The following is a 19,871-nucleotide window of genomic DNA, read 5'->3' as shown; positions in this document are numbered from 1 at the left end:
TCAAACCAATTATACACTTAGTGGGAGGTTCGTGTTCTCTCTCTCGTAAGTTCGTACAGGTACTGAAATAAAATGCGCTTAATTACTGCAAGTCTCCTTATTATGCTTTACGTTGAGAACTTGTTCCATTTTGCGCCCCAGTCCGGAACTGAACTCCTAGGGATACAATGACACATCCCAGCATGGCACCGCACTCTGCGAGATTCCGCTGGGGGAGGAGTCGGAAGCGGTCCCGCCCCGCCTCCCGGTCGGAGGGGGGTTTCCGCTTCCGGCAGCGGCGGCTGCAGCCTCGCTCTGGTCCCTGCGGCTGGCGGCCGAGCCGTGTGTCTCCTGCTCCGCCGCCGCCATATTGTCTGTGTGAAGAGTGGGGAGAGCGGCCGCCGCCGCTGCAGCTTCCACCACAGGTACCGTGGGAGCCATCAGGCGAGGTCGTTGGGGGCTGCGGGTGGGCCCAGGATGGGGCAGCGGGGCGCGGCCGCCTCTAACGCTTCCAGCAGACTCCCGAGCGGCCCTTCGCCTTCCCCTGCCCCCCCACCACACACACACTAGCCGAGGCTCCTGCAGCCCATCGGGGAGGCCCTGGGCTAACCCCCAGGGCGGGGAGTGAGGCTTGGGGGCAGAGGCTGATAGGAGGGTGGGAACTGGCTCTCGAGAGTCCAGCTTGTTGCGGGGGAGAGGGCTGGGCTGGGGCGGGGACTAGGGGGCAAGTTGGAGGAGGAGGTCGGCAGAGGGGGAAGCGAGCTGGAGGGGTGGGGCCGCCGGGGGGGGGATGCTGGGGGAGGGTGCCTAGGGGAGTGGTGCCCGCAGTGTAGGCTGGGGTGGACCCTCCCACGGAGCAGAGCAGCTGTAGTGGGGGCCTTCTAAGGTCCCTCTAGGCGAAATTGGGTTTCCCACCTGCACCCTGGGGTGCAAGGTGAAGGGGACCCGGGGCGAGGTCGCTGAGGATAAAGGGGAAGGGACCATGAAGTGGGGCAGAACGGGTGGAGTTGGAGTTAAGGGTTAGTTGGGAGCCTGGATGGAAGAGGAGAGGTATGTAGAATGAAAGGTTGGCTAAGAGTGTGCATGTTAGTTTGTGACCTTTGAAGAGTAGGACTTTTGTTTTTGTTTTTCGGTGGTTTATATATTTGCAGCGTTGGAACATTTCTAACCTTGGCAGGTGATGGGTGGAGCTTATGTAGTTTGTTTTTGGGAAGGAAGGGTCAGGAGAAGTTGCTTCTTGGCTGTTGCTATTGTGGGAAGGAAAGAGTTCTGGAAAGGAGGTAGCAAATTAATTGAGGAAGACCTGATTACCTTTCAGCTGCTAAATTCTATTGAGAAGTGGGTGTGAGGAGAGGAAATGAAAAGAAAGCTAGAAAGGGAAGATTTTTCTAGGAGTTGGAAGACCCCATTCCATCTAAGAAGTGGCAGTAAATATCTGGATTATCAAATATAAGTGCCACTGTTATTTAGCTGTGTGACCTAACTTCTGTAAACCTCAGTTTTCCTATCTGTAAAATGGGGGTGATAATATTTCCTAGACGGTAAGTTTATGGTGAGGAGCAAATAAGATAATTTGTGTCAAGTGCTTACCACAGTGCCCAGTAGGTAGTAAGTGCTCCATAGACCTTACCTGTCACTTTTATTAAAGGGACTAGCTGGTATATATGGGGTTCCTTCAGTCTAGGTAAAGTTTATGGTCAATAATCTGACAATAGGCAAGGCTTCAGAAAATTATATTTGTAGTTGTTGAGGTGTTTTTCTTTTGTTGTTAAGTCAGTTGGCTTAACTGGCTTGGTGGACCTTGAGCTGAAAGACCAGGACCAATACTAGTTCTGCCTCGTGTCGTTTTTAAAAGTTCACCAGCAGTTTTACCTGGGTAGTTGTATCCTTCTGTGACTTTGAAATACTTGCCTTTCATTTGCTATTGGGGGTGGGTGTATGACTTGAAGAAAGAATGAAAATATTTGAAGTTTGCTTAGATTGGTTTATCAGCTGATTACAAAATTAGGTCACCCTGGGGTAACTTTTGTTTAAATGCAAAAACCAAACATGCCTAGTTATATCCTGTTATATGGAATACAGTAGAGAAGAGGAGCACACATTTAAGGGGGAGCAATAGGTTATTTTCTACCTAATGGTTTAATTGCCTAGCTGTTTGGGGATGAAACAAGTAGCTTCTTTTTTACAGTGTATTTTTGGTTCTATTGCTTAGCCACACTCTTCCAGGGTGAGAGTCCTTGATTTTACCATTGTCTCTGTCTCTGAACATATAGCTTTACTTCACATACTCTTTTGGAGAAAGGAGAAGTTTTCTTTGGTAACTAAGTTTAAAACTTGACATAGGATTTGGGTTTGTAGTAGGCAGAATGACCACCACCACCACCCCCAAGATGTCCAAACTCTAATTCCCAGAATCTGTAAATATGTTACTTGGTAAAAGGGACTTTGCAGATGTAGTTAAATACCTTAAAATAGGAAGATCATCCTGGATTTAGTGGGTAGGCCCAATCTAATCACATGAGCCCTTAAAAGCAGAGAACTTTCTCCAGCTGGGAGTCGAGAGAGATGGGGCAGAAGGGGAAATCAGAATCGAATCATGAGAGGGACTCCATTTGCTGTTGCTAGAGGGGGCCACATGGAAAGCATGAGAAGGAATGCGGGGAGCCTCTAGTAGCAAAGACCAGCCCCGGCTGACAGCCAGCAAGGAAATGGAGACCTCAGTCCTACAACCACGAGGAACTGAATTTGGCCAACAACCTGAATGAGCTTGAAAGTGGATTCTTCCCCAGTTTCCCGCAAGGATAACACCTTGATTTTGGCCTTGTGAGACCCTAAGCAGAAGACCTAGCCAAGCCCACCCAACTTCTGAACTACAGAAACTGTGAGACAATAAATTTCTATTGTTTTAAAGCCACTACGTTTGTGGTTTTGTTATGGCAGCGATAGAACACTAGTGTAGATTTTGGTACCAAGAGTGGGGTACTGTTACCTAAAAATGTGAAAGCGGCAGTAGAAGAGGCCAGCAAATTTTTGAGGAGCATAATAGAAAAGACCTAGAACAGATCATTAGTAGAAGTAGTGAGGGCTGAGGTGGAAGTGAGGTGTGCATTGGAAACTGGAGGAAAGAGGATCTTTGTTACATAGTGGCAAATAAGCTTAGAATTGTGACCTGTGGTCAGGTGGAAAAGAATACTTATAAGTGATGAACTTGGATATTTAGCTGAGATTTCCAAGCAAAGTATTGAAGGTACAGCCTGGTTTATTTGTGGGGTGTGAGTCTCAGTGAGCTCATGTGAAATTCATGTGAAGCCCACTAGGTTCTTGAGCGTTTTATACTAGCAAAAACAGTGCCAGCTTGGATTGAAAAACACAAAGTAGTAAATTAAAGAGCGCTCTCAACCCACCCCCCCAACCCCCACCCCCAGTTATACTGGTAGGAAGCAGGCTGGTAAAAAAAACTACTTAGATGTGAATGTGCTCCTTTTCATTAAAAAAGAAGAATGACTCAGAGGGTGGAACCAAGAGCCCGAAGAGGTGGAGTCGAAGGCTGCAGAAGAGTTTACCCTGGCTTTGAAATGGAATGGAGTTTGCCCACATTTTGAAACTGCTTTGGACCGATGGATCTGCTTTTTCTTATATTTTCCCTACTTTCTTTTATATTTTTCCTGTTTGAACTAGAATGTCTATAAGTTGCCTTATGCTGGTCTCACCGTCGTATGTTGGGAACAGATAACTTTTTTTTTTCCCCTAGGAATTGTGCTCCAGGGGTTGCACTTAATGTATTACAACCAGAGCTTCATCCACATTTGATTTAGATGGTGAGATTTGGGAGTTTTGAATTGATGTGCTTTAGATGAGATTTTTGGACTTTGAGTTGGACTTTAATGGAATGAGACCTTAGGATAGAATGGATATATTTGCATTTGGGAGAGATATGAGTCGTTGGAGCCCATAGGGTGGACTGTGTTAGGTAGAATGATCCCCCAAAGATATATGTGCCCTAACCTCTGGAATCTGAATTTGTTACTGTTTTGTGGCAAAAGGGACTTTGCAGATGTAACTGTGGTTTAAGGATCCTAAGATAGGAATATTATCCTGGATTTTCTGGGTAGGTCCAGTCTATGCACATGAAAGCAGAGAACTTTATCCAACTGGAGTTAGATTTGAAGCAGGAGAGGGTCTCACCCAGCCATTACTGGAGGGGACCACGTGGAAAGCACAAGAAGGAGTGCTGGCAGCCCCAGCTGACAGCCGGCAAGGAAATGGGAATCTCAGCCGTACATCCGCAAGGAACCACATTCAGCCAACAATCTGAATGAGCTTGAAAGCAGATTCTCCACCCCGGAATTTCCACAAAGGAACACAGCCCTGTGGACACCTTGATTTTTGGCCTTGCAGGACCATAAGTAGAGGATCCAGCCAAGCCTACCTCACTTCTAGCCTATAGAAACTGTAAGATAATAAATTGTGTTGTTTTATGTTTGCGGTAGTTTGTTACAGCAACAATAGAAAACCAATTAGAAAATTTAAAAATTTTAAGAAAAAGAAAACTAATTAGAGGGGTTTTGCTGATTTTATTTAAAAATCTTTGGGGGATTATTTTCTAGAGAAAAAAGGCAGCAAAGATTTTCTGTAGTGATTTGGTTCTGGAAGACTTCACAGAATAATGGTGTTGAGTGGAACCTAGGCCTCTTCCCTAGATGTTTAAGCATCCTGTTACTGTCATTAGATGCAATTTGAAGGGGCTAAATGACCAGCTCAGTAAAGCGTAGATTCTAGAGCTCTAGGCCATTCTGGTAGAATTTCTATAAATTGATAATTCTTCCATGCCTATAATAAACGTCTTGGATAATTCCTTCATTCATTTTTATCGGCTGAATAAGGCATTGAGTTTATTTGACAACCCTTTATAGACTTAATTCCTGTTTTTTAGAAGAGATGGAAATGAGTGATTATTTTTTATGAATGGATAACCACTACTATATACAGTAGTCTGTCTGGTCTTTCATACCTCCCACCCCAACCCAAAGTTGTTGTAAGGTCTTTTCTCCCTGTCATTGTCATTTGAGGTTAATAAGATTTGGGTGTATAACTAAATCACTTTGCTGTACACCTGAAACTATTACAATATTGTAAATCAACTATACTTCAATTTCTAAAAAAGCCAATACAGTTTAAAAAAAAGAATAAACTTTGGGGATCATAATTGCAGAATAGAGTTCTAGTTTTTAAGAAAGGCTTTTTTGTTGTTTATCTGTATGTTATTGATTAGATTCATAAAATGTGGACTCTCGAGTGAAGGGAACTTCAGAGGATGGAGGAAATAAGGCAGTTTCTCTTTGAGTTAGTTACCTGAATAGAAGCATGATTACAGAATTAGAGCATTTCAGGGTACGAAGGACTTTTGTGATTATCTGTTTGACTTTTAGGTTTAGAGTAAAAGAAATTGGGCCACATGAAGGTTAAGTGACTAAACCAAGTATCTCAGCCCTACAGCTGGCCTAGAATCCTGGTCCAGGCAATGGGGATTCATGGCTTTTAAACTATATTCCCTGTGTACCCCTGCCTTGTCCTTTTTTTAGATTTTACTGTAGCTTATCTCTCTGTGCCTCAGTTTCCTCATGAGGGTCATTGTGAAGATTAGTTGAGATAATGCACGTAACACATTTAGCATAGTACCTAACACAGTTAAATGCCCAAAAGATGTTCACTGTTATAACATTTATGATAATTGTTTTGACAACTGTATGACAGCTTTTACATAAATATTACAGTACAATTTATACAAGTTCAGAAACTGAGAATGATATGATTTGGCATTGGATTAGGTAAGGACTTAGTGTTTTAAGGTAATGCTTGTGATACTTGGTTTAAAATGAGAAACTGGATTTGATCCTTGGTCTATCACAATTCATTGGGTGACTTGGGCCAAGTTTGTTTCACAAGGGTGTTAGTGTGTTCATACACCTAAATTTCTTTGAACTCCTAAGATGGATAATTTCGAAAGAGTACTATATCATTTAGTTGTTTCTTATTAGAGAGAAATCTAGGCCAGCTAGCTTTTCAAATGAAGAAATTCCTCTAGGATTATTAAGAAAAGGAACTGCTGTCATTTGTCATTGTAACAAATATTTACATTGGGTTATAGACAACTGGTAGTTTTTCTTAAATATTTGGTATGATCCAGGGTAGATTGCAGCTGACCAATTTGTTGACCAAACTTTTTTTCCTTTACATTATAGAAATCAAAGACTGAGTCTTTTTTTTTTTTTTTTGCGGTACTCGGGCCTCTCACTGTTGTGGCCTCTCCCGTTGCGGAGCACAGGCTCCTGACGCACAGGCTCAGTGGCCATGGCTCACGGGCCCAGCCACTCCACGGCATCTTCCCGGACCAGGGCACAAACCCGTGTCCCCTGCATCGGCAGGCGGACTCTCAACCACTGCGCCACCAGGGAAGCCCAAAGACTGAGTCTTTTTAAAAGTTTAAGGTGAAAGAATTAACAGTATTATACTAGGAGTGAGATTTCACTGGTTTCTACAAATTCTGTGTCTTTCAGCCTTAGACATAAGAAGTGTTCTTAGTAATGGTTACTGTCGTGGGCAAGCTTTTTTTACATTAATGATGATAGTGTTTTCTTGCGTAGAAAATATGTGTCATCTGAAGTGAGGGTTTTAGGGTTAAATACCAGGGTACACTTAGAATAATGTTTTATAATTTTATGTGTCACATCTTAAATGCCTTTATATTGGCCACTTTTTTCTTTTCATACTTTCTGGTCTTGTGGATTTTCTGACAGGTTTTTATTAGCTGAAACATTTTAATCTGCTTGGGAAAGTGAACACTTGAAATTTTTCTGAAGTTATGACTAATGCACTAATGGGCATTTCTCAATTTAGCTAGCTCATTAATATTATATAATTTTTAAGAAAGCAACCTTGTTAAAAATGAATGTGTAAATTATTTTCCTAAAAATTTAATCATGTCATATCAGAAAGTACAAACTAGCCATTTGGCTTTATTGAATTTATAACCAGTTTTAAACAATGTTACTCTTTCAACAAGCCCTGAGTTCTTGCTACATTTCAGGTAGGTGCTGTGCTGAGGCTAAATTATCCCAGACATTGTAAATTTGTCCAGTGACATTTTGTAATAACGCATCATTCCATAACTTAGTAGCTTTCTGGAGTGTTTTCTTATGAAAACGCCTTTGGCTTTGTATCTTAGGTATAGTTTCTGAAACAGCTGCAGAAATTTGGTGGGCAGTGGATTGAGAATTCCTCATTCTGAATGGAATTCTTTAACAGATTACTGGGAGGACTGGGGGAAGGAGGCAGCAGGATAGTTGGAAAGAGCTCCAGCTTTGGAGTGAGATAGACCAAGTTTGGGTTAAGTAACCAAGGTTATTTAACTTACTCTTAAGCCTGGATTTTGTCATCTCTGCAGTTAGGATAACAACTACCTTGGGCACAACTTTTTTTTTTTTTTTTTTTTTTGCGGTACGCTGGCCTCTCCCTGTTGTGGCCTCTCCTGTTGTGGAGCACAGGCTCCGGACGCGCAGGCTCAGCAGCCATGGCTCACGGGCCCAGCCGCAGCATGCAGGATCTTCCCGGACCGGGGCACGAACCCGTGTCCCCTGCATCGGCAGGCGGACTCTCAGCCACTGCGCCACCAGGGAAGCCCGGCACAACTTATTTATTAGCCTTCTGTTTCTTCATCTGTAAAATGGGGGTCAGTACTTACCTCAGAATATTCTTGTGAGGATTAATAGCTAAAGTGCCAGCTAATGTTATCTCAGGGTAACTCTGAGGATTAAAGGAGATAATTTATAAAATGCCAGGTGCCTTTCCTTTCCCTGTCAGTGAAGACAGTGTGTTCATTGCCAGTGCTGCTACACTTTACTCTATTTTCATTTTTTGCTGCCAGGAGTTCTTATTTTTCAGTGAGGCCTTTTGACCTGTACTTCTGTTTCTGGTGTGGCCTGCTGGGTGGGTGAGGTACTGAATTGCTGCAGCTTAGGGGTGGGTCAGTATGTAACTCATGCCCAGTGTAGATTGCCTCAGTTACTCACCTTCAGTGTGCATTGCCAAAGTGGTTATCTAGTCTTGGTGAATCTAGGGTTCTCTTGCTTCTAGAGAGAGAAGTGAATCTTCCCATCGCAGACTTGGGGGAAGTTCAAGCTTTGCTCACCCATAGACTTGTGAACCTGGGATCAGAGGCCTTATTCCCAGTGGTTCTTTGATCACAGTTTGGGAATTAACTTTTGTATTGTGTGTTTGGAGGAGAACTTTTTCGTGCATTAACATGTTCTCTGTGTCTTGCTGTCTCGGGTAATCCACTAACTTGCTTTCTTTGCTCTGTATTCTTAAATCATACATATACTGCTTAGGCAGAGCAGGAACCTGTCTTTATCAGTACTTTACAGTACTCTGTATTTATGACTCTATAGAATGAATACAAATAGCCATCTGCCTTGGGAGTTGTTCTTTCATCTTTTCAAACGTGATTTTGTATACCACTGTGACCTGGTGGCCAGCCCATTCAGATAGGAGAATAATGAAGACTCCAGATTGTTGAAACTCATATCCCTCACGCCTCACCTTGCCTCCAGATTTAAAGCAATCCATTTCCTTGTCATGTTACAAAGGTAAGCTGTTGTTGAATCAGTGTGCAGAATTGGGGAAATAGTGTTGAATTAGTGAAAATAACCTATTTAGTCTTTGAAACCTAACATTTGACTTGAGTTCAAATCTGGCCTCTGCCACTTAGTATCCTTGTGACTTTTGGCAGGTTATTTAACCTCTGAATCTATGTTTATTTCTAAAAAGAGAATCTACATCTCATACCATATCTGGTTTATAAGAGGCATTCAAATGATAGTTATTACATACATAGATGGATTCTACTTTAGATTGCTCTAGGTCGCAAATGAATCTTTTTTTTTCCAGAGGGTTGTGGCCAGTGGAATAAAGTTTCAGATTGTGACTTTATTTCGCTCGTGTTGCCTGGTAAAAAGATACACAGATGATAGCTTCTTTGCCCATCGTTTATTATATTTTGTATTATTGGAGACTACTGTACTTCAAACTAATGTCAAGTGTTTGAGATATAACTGTTAATTCAAATCAAACTGCTTGGGTTTTTTTGTTTTTTGTGTGTATTGAAGTGTAGTTGATTTACAGTGTTTCAGGTGTACAGTAAAGTGATTCAGATATATATATATAATATAATATTTATTTATATATAATTTTTTTCATATTCTTTACCATGCTTAGGTTTTCTTATAATTCTTCCCTTCACTGGAAGACCTCCCACTGTTGCTATGTTATTTATGTAACACTGACACTTTGATTCCTTTTCTGGCTTAAAGGTGGAGAAATGAAATTCACACAGAAGGCCCAAATGCTAATGTTTTTTTGTGATTACGTACTTGCTGGTTTGTTTTATGGAAATGCTTGAGTGTATTGTCTTTAAAGCAAGAAGCCTGTAAGTTTTGCAGATGGGAATAAAAATAAGGCCCAGTGATATATTAAGATTATAACATCTTGAAAATCCTGCAGGGTTATGCAAGCAGTAACTTGATAACTTCATGAAGTTATCGGGTGTTATTGTGAATATTTATATTCTGAATTCAGACCCTTAACAGGGCCCGAAAAAACTTATACTGTTGGCTTTGAACAGGTAGTTTTCTTGCTTATTCAATGTGCACTTGGAGTCTTGGGATTTGAGGGTTGGATTGGGTATGGGGAACTGTCAAGGAGCTAATTGTTAACCTTTTTGGCCTGTGTATTTTTCCCCAATTAAAAAAAAAACTATTTATATGGCGTTAGTTTGATAAAGTAGAGGAAAAAAGATAGCTTCATTTAATCTTACATTCATTTTCCCCACTAATCTATTTTCTTTTGATTTATTTCAAGCTATAGGGTTAGGAGGTTTAGGTTGTTTTTTGTTTTCTTGTGCCAATGACCTCCAAATAGATGATCTCCCAGAAGGAATGGTAGTATATTAGTGAACTATACTTGAAAACTGCAAAAGGTGATTGCTTATCTCTTGAAGTAAAAGGGAGCTATGAAATAATAATAGTTTTCTCAGCCTACTTGCATGGATTTTGACTATTGAGCTTACGATCTCTTTAGGTTAATTAAATCAGAATTTTCCAGCCAATGGACTATATCAGGGAGAGTTACAGAAGTGCTGAGATTCTGGTCCCCTCAGCCTTCTGGCCATTTGTGCAGGGTACAGGGCCTCCAAGCCAATGATCTTAGGTCCAAAGGTCTTGATCCTTTATCCAAGTCTGCCATATAAATATTTTCTCTTTGTGTTTTGACTTTTTAAAAGCTGTAAGCCCTAATTCAGAAAGTTCAGTAATTGAGTATCTTAACAGTTTTAAGACTCTAGGGGATTCCAATCTTAAAGTAGTCTTGGCTTTACGTTTAGAAAAAACCATTTTAAAGTCTCTGACCCTCAAGCAGTTCTCTTTCCATGTATATTTCAGGGGATATACTTTATTTATTTATTTATTTATTTTAATAAGTTTATTTATTTTTGACTGTGTTGGGTCTTCACTGCTGTGCGTGGGCTTTCCCTAGTTGCGGCGAGCGGGGGCTACTCTTTGTTGCGGTGCACAGGCTTCTCACTGTGGTGGCTTCTCTTGTTGTGGAGCACGGGCTCTAGGCACACGGACTTCAGCAGTTGCAGCACGTGGGCTTCAGTTGTTGTGGCTCGCAGGCTCTAGAGCGCAGGCTCAGTAGTTGTGGCTCACGGGCTTGGTTGCTCCGTGGCATGTGGGATCTTCCCGGACCAGGGCTCGAACCCATGTCCCCTGCATTGGCATGCGGACTCTTAACCACTGCGCCACCAGAGAAGCCCTCGGGATATACTTTAAAGTGTAAGACTAAACGATTAAAGTTTGGACACTTGTAAAGAAATTCAATTTCTTATTTTTTTAAGCAGTAATGGAAGGCAAAACTGAAGTTCCCTTGTGTAAAACTGGTGTCCTCACCTGACTGAATGCCACTGTATCTTTTCTGAAGCTGACATTTTGTTAATCATTCATCAAGCATGGGTCTCATGCTGGAATATAAATTGAAGCCTAAGATACATTGTCTTCCTCTCTTCCTTCAGGAAAAAATGGGATATGCGTAACTCGAGAAATTTAATTGTTTAGTATTTATGTAAATTATTGAGTTAACCTTTTTTTTTTTTTTTTTTGCTGCTTGCCTTGAGTGATCTTAGTTCCCTGACCAGGGATCGAACCCGTGCCCCCTGCAGTGGAAGCACGGAGTCCTAACCACTGGACCGCCAAGGAATTCCCATCAAGTTAACCTTTTAAAATTGATATTTTGCAGTGTGAAAAATGTACCTTTCCTTTTGTCTAATTCAGCAATTCTTAATTTTCCTGGGGTTTACAGATTTCTCTGAGCCTGTAATGAAAGCTCTGATCTTTTCTTCAAAAAAATGTACCTGCACAACGCTACTTTGTATATACTTTAGGGAGTTAATGGACCTCTGATCCCATTGATAAACTCCATTTTGAAATAATTTGTATGGTCCAAATAACAGTTTCCCCTTTTTATTATTTTTAATACAGTAACACTTGCGTGACTTATTTGTCACAGTATTCTTTTTTTTAATTGAAGTGTAGTTGATTTACAACGCTGTGCCAATCTCTGCTGTACAGCAAAGTGACTCAGTTATACACATACATACATTATTTTTCAGATATTCTTTTCCATTATGGTTTATCCCAGGAGATTGGATATAGTTGCCTGTGCTATACAGTAGGACCTTGTTGTTTATCCATTCTAAGTGAATAGGTTGTGTCTACCAACCCCAAATTCCCAGTCCATTCCTCTCCCTCTCCCCCCTGGCAACCACAAGTCTGATCTCTATGTCTGTGAGTCTGTTTCTGTTTTGTAGGTAGGTTCATTTGCACCATATTTTAGATGCCACATATAAGTGATAACATATGGTATTTGTCTTTCCTCTCTCTGACTTACTGCACTTACTATGATAACTGCACTCTAGTTGCATCCATGTTGCTGCAAATGGCATTATTTTGTCATTTTTTTATGGCTGAGTAGTATTTCATTGTATATATGTACCACATCTTCTTTATTCATTCATCTGTCAATGGACATTTAGGTTGTTTCCATGTTTTGGCTATTGTGAATTGTGCTGCTGTGAACATAGGGATGCATGTATCTTTTTGAATTATAATTTTGTCTCGGTATATGCCCAGGAGTGGGACTGCTAGATCATTCTATTTTTAGTTTTCTGAGGAACCTTCATACTGTTCTCCATAGTGGGTGTACCACCTTACATTCCTACCAACAGTGTAGGAGGGTTCCCTTTTCTCCACACCCTCTCTAGCATTTGTTATTTGTAGACTTTTTAACGATGGCCATTCTGACTGATGTGAGATGGTACCTCATTGTAGTTTTGATTTACATTTCTCTAATAGTGATTTTGAGCATCTTTTCATGTGCCTCCTGGCCATCTGTATGTCGTCTTTGGAGAAATGTCTGTTAAGGTCTTCTGCCCATTTTTCGGTTGTTTTTTGTTATTGAGTTATATGAGCTGTTTGTATATTTTAGAAATTAAGCCCTTGTCGGTTGCATCATTTGCAGATATTTTCTCCTAGACTGTAAGGTGTCTTTTCATTGTTGTTGTTTGTTTGTTTGTTTATGGTTTCCTTTGCTGTGTAAAAGCTTGTAAGTTTGATTAGATCCCATTTGTTTATTTTTGTTTTTATTTCTGTTGCCTTAGGAGACTGACCTAAGAAAACATTGGTGTGACTTATGTCAGAGGGTTTTGCCCATGCTCTCTTCTAGGAGTTTTATGGTGTCATGTCTTAGTCTTTAAGCCATTTTGAGTTTATTTTTGTGTATGGTGTGAGGGTGTGTTCTAACTTCAGTGGTTTACATTGCAGCTGTCCAACTTTCCCAGCACCACTTGCTGAAGAGACTGTCTTTTTCGCATTTTATATTCTTGCCTCCTTTGTCAAAGATTAATTGACTGTAGGTCTGTGGATTTATTTCTGGGCTCTCTGTTCTCTTCCACTGATCTGTGTGTCTGTTTTTATACCGATAGGACACTGTTTTGATTACTGTAGCTTTGTAGTATTGTCTGAGGTCTGGGAGAGTTATACCTCCTACTTTGTTTTTGTTCCTCAGGTGTCACAGTATTCTTTCAACAAATATTTCTGAACGGTATTCTATGTCAACTTCTGTGGTAGATTCCTCAGGATACAAAGGCACTATTCTCTACTTTTGGAGCTTTGTTTAGCTAGGGCAACAGATGTGTAAACAGTACAGTGACACTGCTAGATGGAAAAGGTAAGCAAAGTGTGCTGTTGGAGTACAGAGGAGGGGTCTTGGTCATTAGAAATTTTCTGTAAATCTGTGGTTAGGTCTGTATTTCTTAATTGGCAAAAAACATACTGCAAAGTACTCCGAGGTGTTTTTTGTTAAGTTCTAACTGGACTAGTAATGAAAACTAAATCAAGGAGCAAATGGTGTTAAGTTGAGAGCTTAAACCGGCTTTTGCTGTTGCATCTGATAATGCTGAATGTCTTCTTTGCCCATATTTTTCCCCAGTTACCTTTTTAAAATATATCACTTTTAATTTACTTATATATTTATAAATTTATATATTTAGTATAGAGCAGGGATTGCTAACTGAAATACCTGCAGGAGTCGAGCCAGTAAGATAAATGTATAGAGTTGTCCAGGTTTACCTGTGGCATCTTCCAGTAGGTTGGTTTTAGAGCCCATTGTTGGATAATCACCGTTAGCAGATCCAAGTGATTTTGTCAGTGCAGGAATGCAGAATCATTGTTACCAGAAAGACAGATCTTTCTCCTTCCTTCTTAAGAGAAACTGAAGGTTGATTTGTTTTTTAATGTTGGCAACCAAGTCACACTTAGAAATATTTATTATGAAAATCTTTAACAAATAATTGAACTTAATATCTGATTCACTTTTTAAAAACACTGTGGAAAACTTGCACAAGAATGTTCATAGCAGCATTATTCATAATGGCCATAAAGTGGAAACAAATGTCCATCAACTGATGAATGGATGAACAAAATGTGGTATATCCTTACAGTGGATTCAACCATAAAAAGGAATGAACTACTGTAAAGCTACGTCATGGATGAACCTTGAAAACATGCTAAATGAAAGAAGCCAGATACACAAGGATACATATTGTGTGATTCTGTTTTTATGAAGTGTCCAGGATAGGCAAATCTATAGAGACAGAAAGCAGATTAGTGGTTCTTAAGAGGTGAGGGGGTATTAGGAGTGACTGCTATGGGATATTCATTTTCTTTGGAGGTGAAGGTAATGTTCTGGAATCATATGGTAGTGATGGTTGCATGCTACAAACATACTAAAAACCACTGAATTGTACACTTTAAAATGATGGATGTGATGTTGTGTGGATTTTATCTGTTTTAAAAATTGGAAGAAAAAATACTGTGTGAGCCAAATAGGACATATATGTTTGCTATAAAGCAGAACGAATAGGCTGTGAATCTAGACAGAATATTTTAAAATCACCACCTCATTGTGACACTGTAAAAATTGCTCAGATTCACCTTATGTAAAATGGGAAAGGTATTACCTAGGTCTTAGACTTGTTAGGTTTAAAAGTGATAAATATAAATCCCAAGGAGTAGTATAGGCATAGGCGTTCACATTTCTTTAGAATTGGGAGCTGGAAAATGTTTGCTGCCCTCTGTTCCAGCCTATTTGTTGTTGGCAAGTCTAGGACAACCCACCCTATTAATTATTGTTTATTGATCACCTGCAGGGAGTATCTCCTGGGTAACCTATCTCCATGATAGTAAAGGAGGGAGAGGGAGAGGATATTACACCTTATATTCTGCAGTTTCCTCACTGTAATCAGATAGGTTAAATGACAGATCCAAGGTCATATTTGGTCCTAGTGGCTCCAGTGTTCCTGTTCTTTTAAATGCAAGGTTCACATTTTTCAGTTATAGAGTACTGAACTGTTTCTGTAGCTCTATCAAGGATTGTACGGCACTGTGTTCATCACCTGGGTAAAATGCATGGCCTCATAAAACTTGTGGTTCCAAAGAAACATCTCTCACACATACTGACTGGCTTCACATCTCATTGGGAAGTGATAGTATGACTGTTATGTGATAAAATTTACATGCAAGACCAAAGAGCATCTTTAAAATTGGCTGCACATCAAATATCCATTATACCTGTACAGCCAAACTGCTTTTCTCAGTTCTGAACAGGAGCAGGTCCGTATGCAAGGAAATTTGATTTTTGCCAAAATATTGTCTATTACTGTCTTAATATAAGTTCATCAAACATTTATGGAATATATCAACATGCTTAGGCACTGTGATAAACACAGGGTATATACCAAGAGAAATAAACCATGGTTCAGGTCCTTGAATTGATAGTTTAATGAGTGAGAAGTATGTAAACAAAACACATGTGATAATGTAATGAGTATATAGGGGTGCTTTGGCACCATAGAGGAAGTATTTTGGTTCATTTTGGAGAGTTGTGGAAGGCTTCATTGTGGACGTAAAAGTTGCTGATTCTTGAAGGGTGAGTAGGATTTCCCCTAGCAAGCTGTATTGTGGAGGGCATAAAGTATAATGGCACAGAAAAGGCGGAGGGAGCATGTTCAGTACTCATTTGCTTAACATTTTTAAAAGTTTTAAACTTTTTACAAAGTGTTATGGAAATACTAAGCTGTGCAGTAGGAAGACATTAGGATAGAATGGAGGTTGAAAACTGATAGCCAGTTACAATACTGATTGAAATGGAAATGGCTAAATATTCAGGATTTTCATTTCCTCTTGTATCAGTTTTCCTAAGTCTTTTTCCTCTAAGTATTTCAGATATGTTCTTCATGTTATCCTATGTTTTAGGATACAGCATATGATAGGATTTTCCCCTTTTTTTAATTTTATTTTTTAAATCGGTATACAGTAAAATTGATTCCTTTTTGTGTGTACAGTTCTATAAATTTTGACACACAGAGAGTCAAGTAACCACCATCACAACAAGGGGACAGAACAGTTATTATCACCTCCCTCATATTACCCAGCCTCCCACCCCTATTCTCTGGCAAATTTTGTTCTATTCTGTTCTGTTCTCAGTTACTATAGTTTTATCTTTTCACAAATGTTATATAAATGGAATCAAGCAATATATAATATTTTGAAACTGGGTTCTTTCACTCAGTATTGCTTTTGAGATTCATCAGAGCTGTGTGTATCAGTGGTTAGTTCCTTTTCATTGTTGAGTAGAATTCCATTGTATGGATGGACCACAGTTTGCTTATCCATTTAAGATTCTTTGGTGATTATGAACAAAGCTGCTGTAAATCTACATGTATAGGCTTTTATGAACATAGTGAGTGGGGCTTCTGGGTTATGTGAAAATCTTTAACTTCCTAAGAAATTGCCAAACTGTTTCCAGAAGGGCTTTGTTATACTATTTTGCATTCCTACTAGCAATGTAAGATCTCTCTAGTACCTAGTATTGTTCACATTTAACTTTTAATTTGAAATAATTTCAGATTTACAGAAGAGCTGCAAAGATAGAATCCTCATATACCCTTCACCCAGCTTCCCCTAATGTTAACGTATCACATAACCATGACACTTTATTAAAACTTAGAAATTAACACTGATACAGTACTATTAACTAAACTGTGGACTTTATTTGGATTTTACCAGTTATGTCCTTTTTCTGTTCCGGGATCCAGTCCAAGATACCAAATTACATTTAGTTGTTTTGTCTCCTCTAGTCTGTGACAGTTTCTCAGTCTTTCCTTGATTTTCAAAACTTTGACAGTTTTGGAGAAGACTGGTGAGATTTGTAGAATGTCCTTCAATTTAGGTTCTAATCTTTTTCTAATCTCTAATCATGATTAGATTATGGTTATGGCTTTTTGAGAATGCCACAGAGGTGATGTGCTCTTCTCATTACGTATTTAGGGTATATGATATTAACATAACCTATCTTTAGTGATGTTTAGATAGTGTCTACCAGGTTTCTGCACTGTAGAGTTGCTATTTCTCCCTTTCCATACTTATTCATTGGAAGGGCTTTTCTAAGTCCAACCCACCTTCAAGAGAAGGAACATTAAGCTCCACCTCCTCGAGGGAGGCATACCAAATAATTTGTGGACATATGTTAAAACCATCATAGTAGTTAGTGAGTATCCTGGAGGAGATACTTAGAGGCTATGCAAATATCCTGTTCTCTTAAAAATTTTACTGACCAATTTTAGCATCAGTCAGTGGATCTTGCCTGTGGCAATTACTGTGCTGATCTAATGGTAATTTTCTATTTCTTTTTTTCTTTCTACATGTGTAAGTTGAATTCTTGTGTAAGGAAGATTTTTTTAATTTATTAAATCATTTATTTATATAGTGTGGACTCATGGATGTTTATTTTATTCTTTGGGGTTGCTATCTAATACTGTCATTATATTTTATTCAAATTGTTCAAGCTTTTGCACTTGGAACTCTTTCAGGTTGGCTCTCATGTCCCTTTGACTACAAGATTTGCCAGGCTATCTTATATTTTCCCTGCCTCGATCCTAGAATCAGCCATTTCTCTAAAGAGCCCTCCTTCCTTTTATTGGATAAAGGTATTGAGAAACCAATGTTTGGACACTAGTTATTCTTGTTGCTACTCACTGACACTACTTCTAGGTGCTCTTAGTGGACAGAGCTAGGAATTTGCATCCAGAAATGTCTGCTGTTCGTGGTGCACAGTTCTATGGATTCTAACAATACTTAGAGTAATAAATCCACCTTGCAGTATTAAACAGAACAGTTGTATTTCCATGTGTCAATCACTCATGTTCTGTCTTCATAGTTCTGCCTTTTTCAGTATGTCATAAATGGAAGCACACAATATCTAGCATTTTGGATCTGGCTCCTTAACAAAATATATTTAAGATTCATCCATGTTGTTGTACAAATCAATAGTTTGTTTCCCATTGTATGATTATACCACCATTTATTTATCCATTCACCTGTTGGACATCTTGGTTGTTTCCGTTTTTTTGCGATTATGAATAAAGCTGCTGCCAACATTTGCATACAGGTTTTTGTGTGAACATAGATTTTCAGTTCACTTGAGTAAATCCCTAGGAGTGGGAATGCTGAGTTACATGGTGTTTATTTAGCTTTATAATCAGTGGACAAATTTTTCCAAGATTGCCATACCATGTTGCATTTTCATCAAGAATGAATGAGTTTCTGTTGCTCCGAATTAGTTTCTGTTACATCCTCACCAGCTTTTGGTGTCGTCAATTTTTTTTAAGCCACTTTAATAACCCTGTAGTGGATCTCATTTTAATTTGATCTTTTGTGAAGTGTCTGTTCAGATCTTTTGCTGGTTTTTTGTTTGTTTGTTTGTTTGTTTGGCGGTACGTGGGCCTCTCACTGTTGTGGCTTCTCCCGTTGCGGAGCACAGGCTCAGCGGCCATGGCTCATGGGCGTAGCCGCTCCGCGGCATGTGGGATCTTCCCGGACCGGGGCACGAACCCGTGTCCCCTGCATCGGCAGGCGGACTCTCAACCACTGCGCCACCAGGGAAGCCCCCTTTTGCTTGTTTTTTAATTGGAGTGTTTTCTTATTGTTGAGTTCTTTGTATTTCATACATGCAAGTCCTTTATCAGGTATGTGATTTGCAAATATATTCTATCTGTGGCAGTTTTTTCATTCTGTTCACAGTGTCTTTTACAGAGCAGAAATGTTTTAGTGTTGATGAGGTCCAATTTTTCAGGTTTTACTTTTATGGATTGTGCTTTTGGTGTCATGTAAAGAACTCTGCCTAATCTCAAATCACAAGATTTTCTTATAAAGGTTTGATCATTTTACATTTAGATCCACAATCCATTATGAGTTGTTTTTTTAATAAGGTGTGAGGTTTAGATTGAAGGTCGTGATTTTGTATATGGATGTCCAAGTTTCCCAAGACTATTTACAGAAAAGATTATCCTTTCTTCTTTGAACTGCTTTTCCACCTTTGTCAAAAATCATTTGGCCATATTTGTGTGGGTCTATTTCTATACCTCATTCTGCTCTATTGATTTATGTTTTATCCCTTTGCTAATGACACAGTTTTAAAAACTGTAAGCTTTGCAATAAATAACTTAAAATTAGATCATATGATTCCTTTAGCTTTATTTTTCTTCTTCAAGACTGGTTTGGTTATTCTGGTTCATTTGGATTTCTTTTTTAATCCAGTCTGACAGTCTTTTGTCTTTTACCAGAATGATTTATTTCATTTATATTTAATATAATTAGTCATATTTGTGTAACTTTTTCTCTGTTTCTTGTGTTCTGGGTTTTTTTCTTCTTTTTTCTTACCTTTTTTTGGATTCTTCTTATTCCATTCCCCCCCACCGCCAATCTTTCTAGTTTGGAAATACATGGTATTTTTGTTCTATCAGTAAGATACCATCGTAAATATTGTAACTTGGAGCCATAACTTATCAAAGATGTTTTTTTGAACTTTTCCATAAATTTTGCTCTTCATTTTCTCTTTCAAGTCAAACCTTCCAAATGGGGTTATTGTTCCTTATTTTCTTTCTTTAGAGATATTTACTGGATGTAGAATTTTTTTTTTTTTTTTTTTTTTTGCGGTACGCAGGCCTCTCGCTGTTGTGGCCTCTCCCATTGCGAAGTACAGGCTCCGGACGCGCAGGCTCAGCGGCCATGGCTCACGGGCCCAGCCGCTGCATGGCATGTGGGATCCTCCCGGACCAGGGCACGAACCCGCGTCGCCTGAATCGGCAGGCCGACTCTCAACCACTGCGCCACCAGGGAAGCCCGTGGATGTAGAATTTTAATGTGGCGGGTTTTTCCCTCAGCACA

The 19,871-nt window shown here is 39.6% G+C and overlaps 1 protein-coding gene across 1 annotated transcript in view; it reads left to right on the top strand.

The window, feature by feature from the left end:
• Nucleotides 1–266: 266 nt before the first annotated feature.
• The window catches only part of CSNK2A1 (casein kinase 2 alpha 1), a 53,500-nt gene continuing 33,895 nt past the window's right edge, over nt 267–19,871 (top strand). The window contains exon 1 of the mRNA XM_079944761.1: nt 267–404. The gene's annotated coding sequence lies outside the window, so the exon portion shown is untranslated. The remainder of the gene's footprint in view (nt 405–19,871) is intronic.

Source organism: Stenella coeruleoalba, assembly GCF_951394435.1.
Source record: "Stenella coeruleoalba genome assembly, chromosome: 15".
Classification (NCBI taxonomy): Eukaryota; Metazoa; Chordata; class Mammalia; order Artiodactyla; family Delphinidae; genus Stenella; species Stenella coeruleoalba.
The sequence above is the reverse complement of the archived record's forward strand: the minus strand, read 5'-3'. Positions and strand labels throughout refer to the sequence as shown.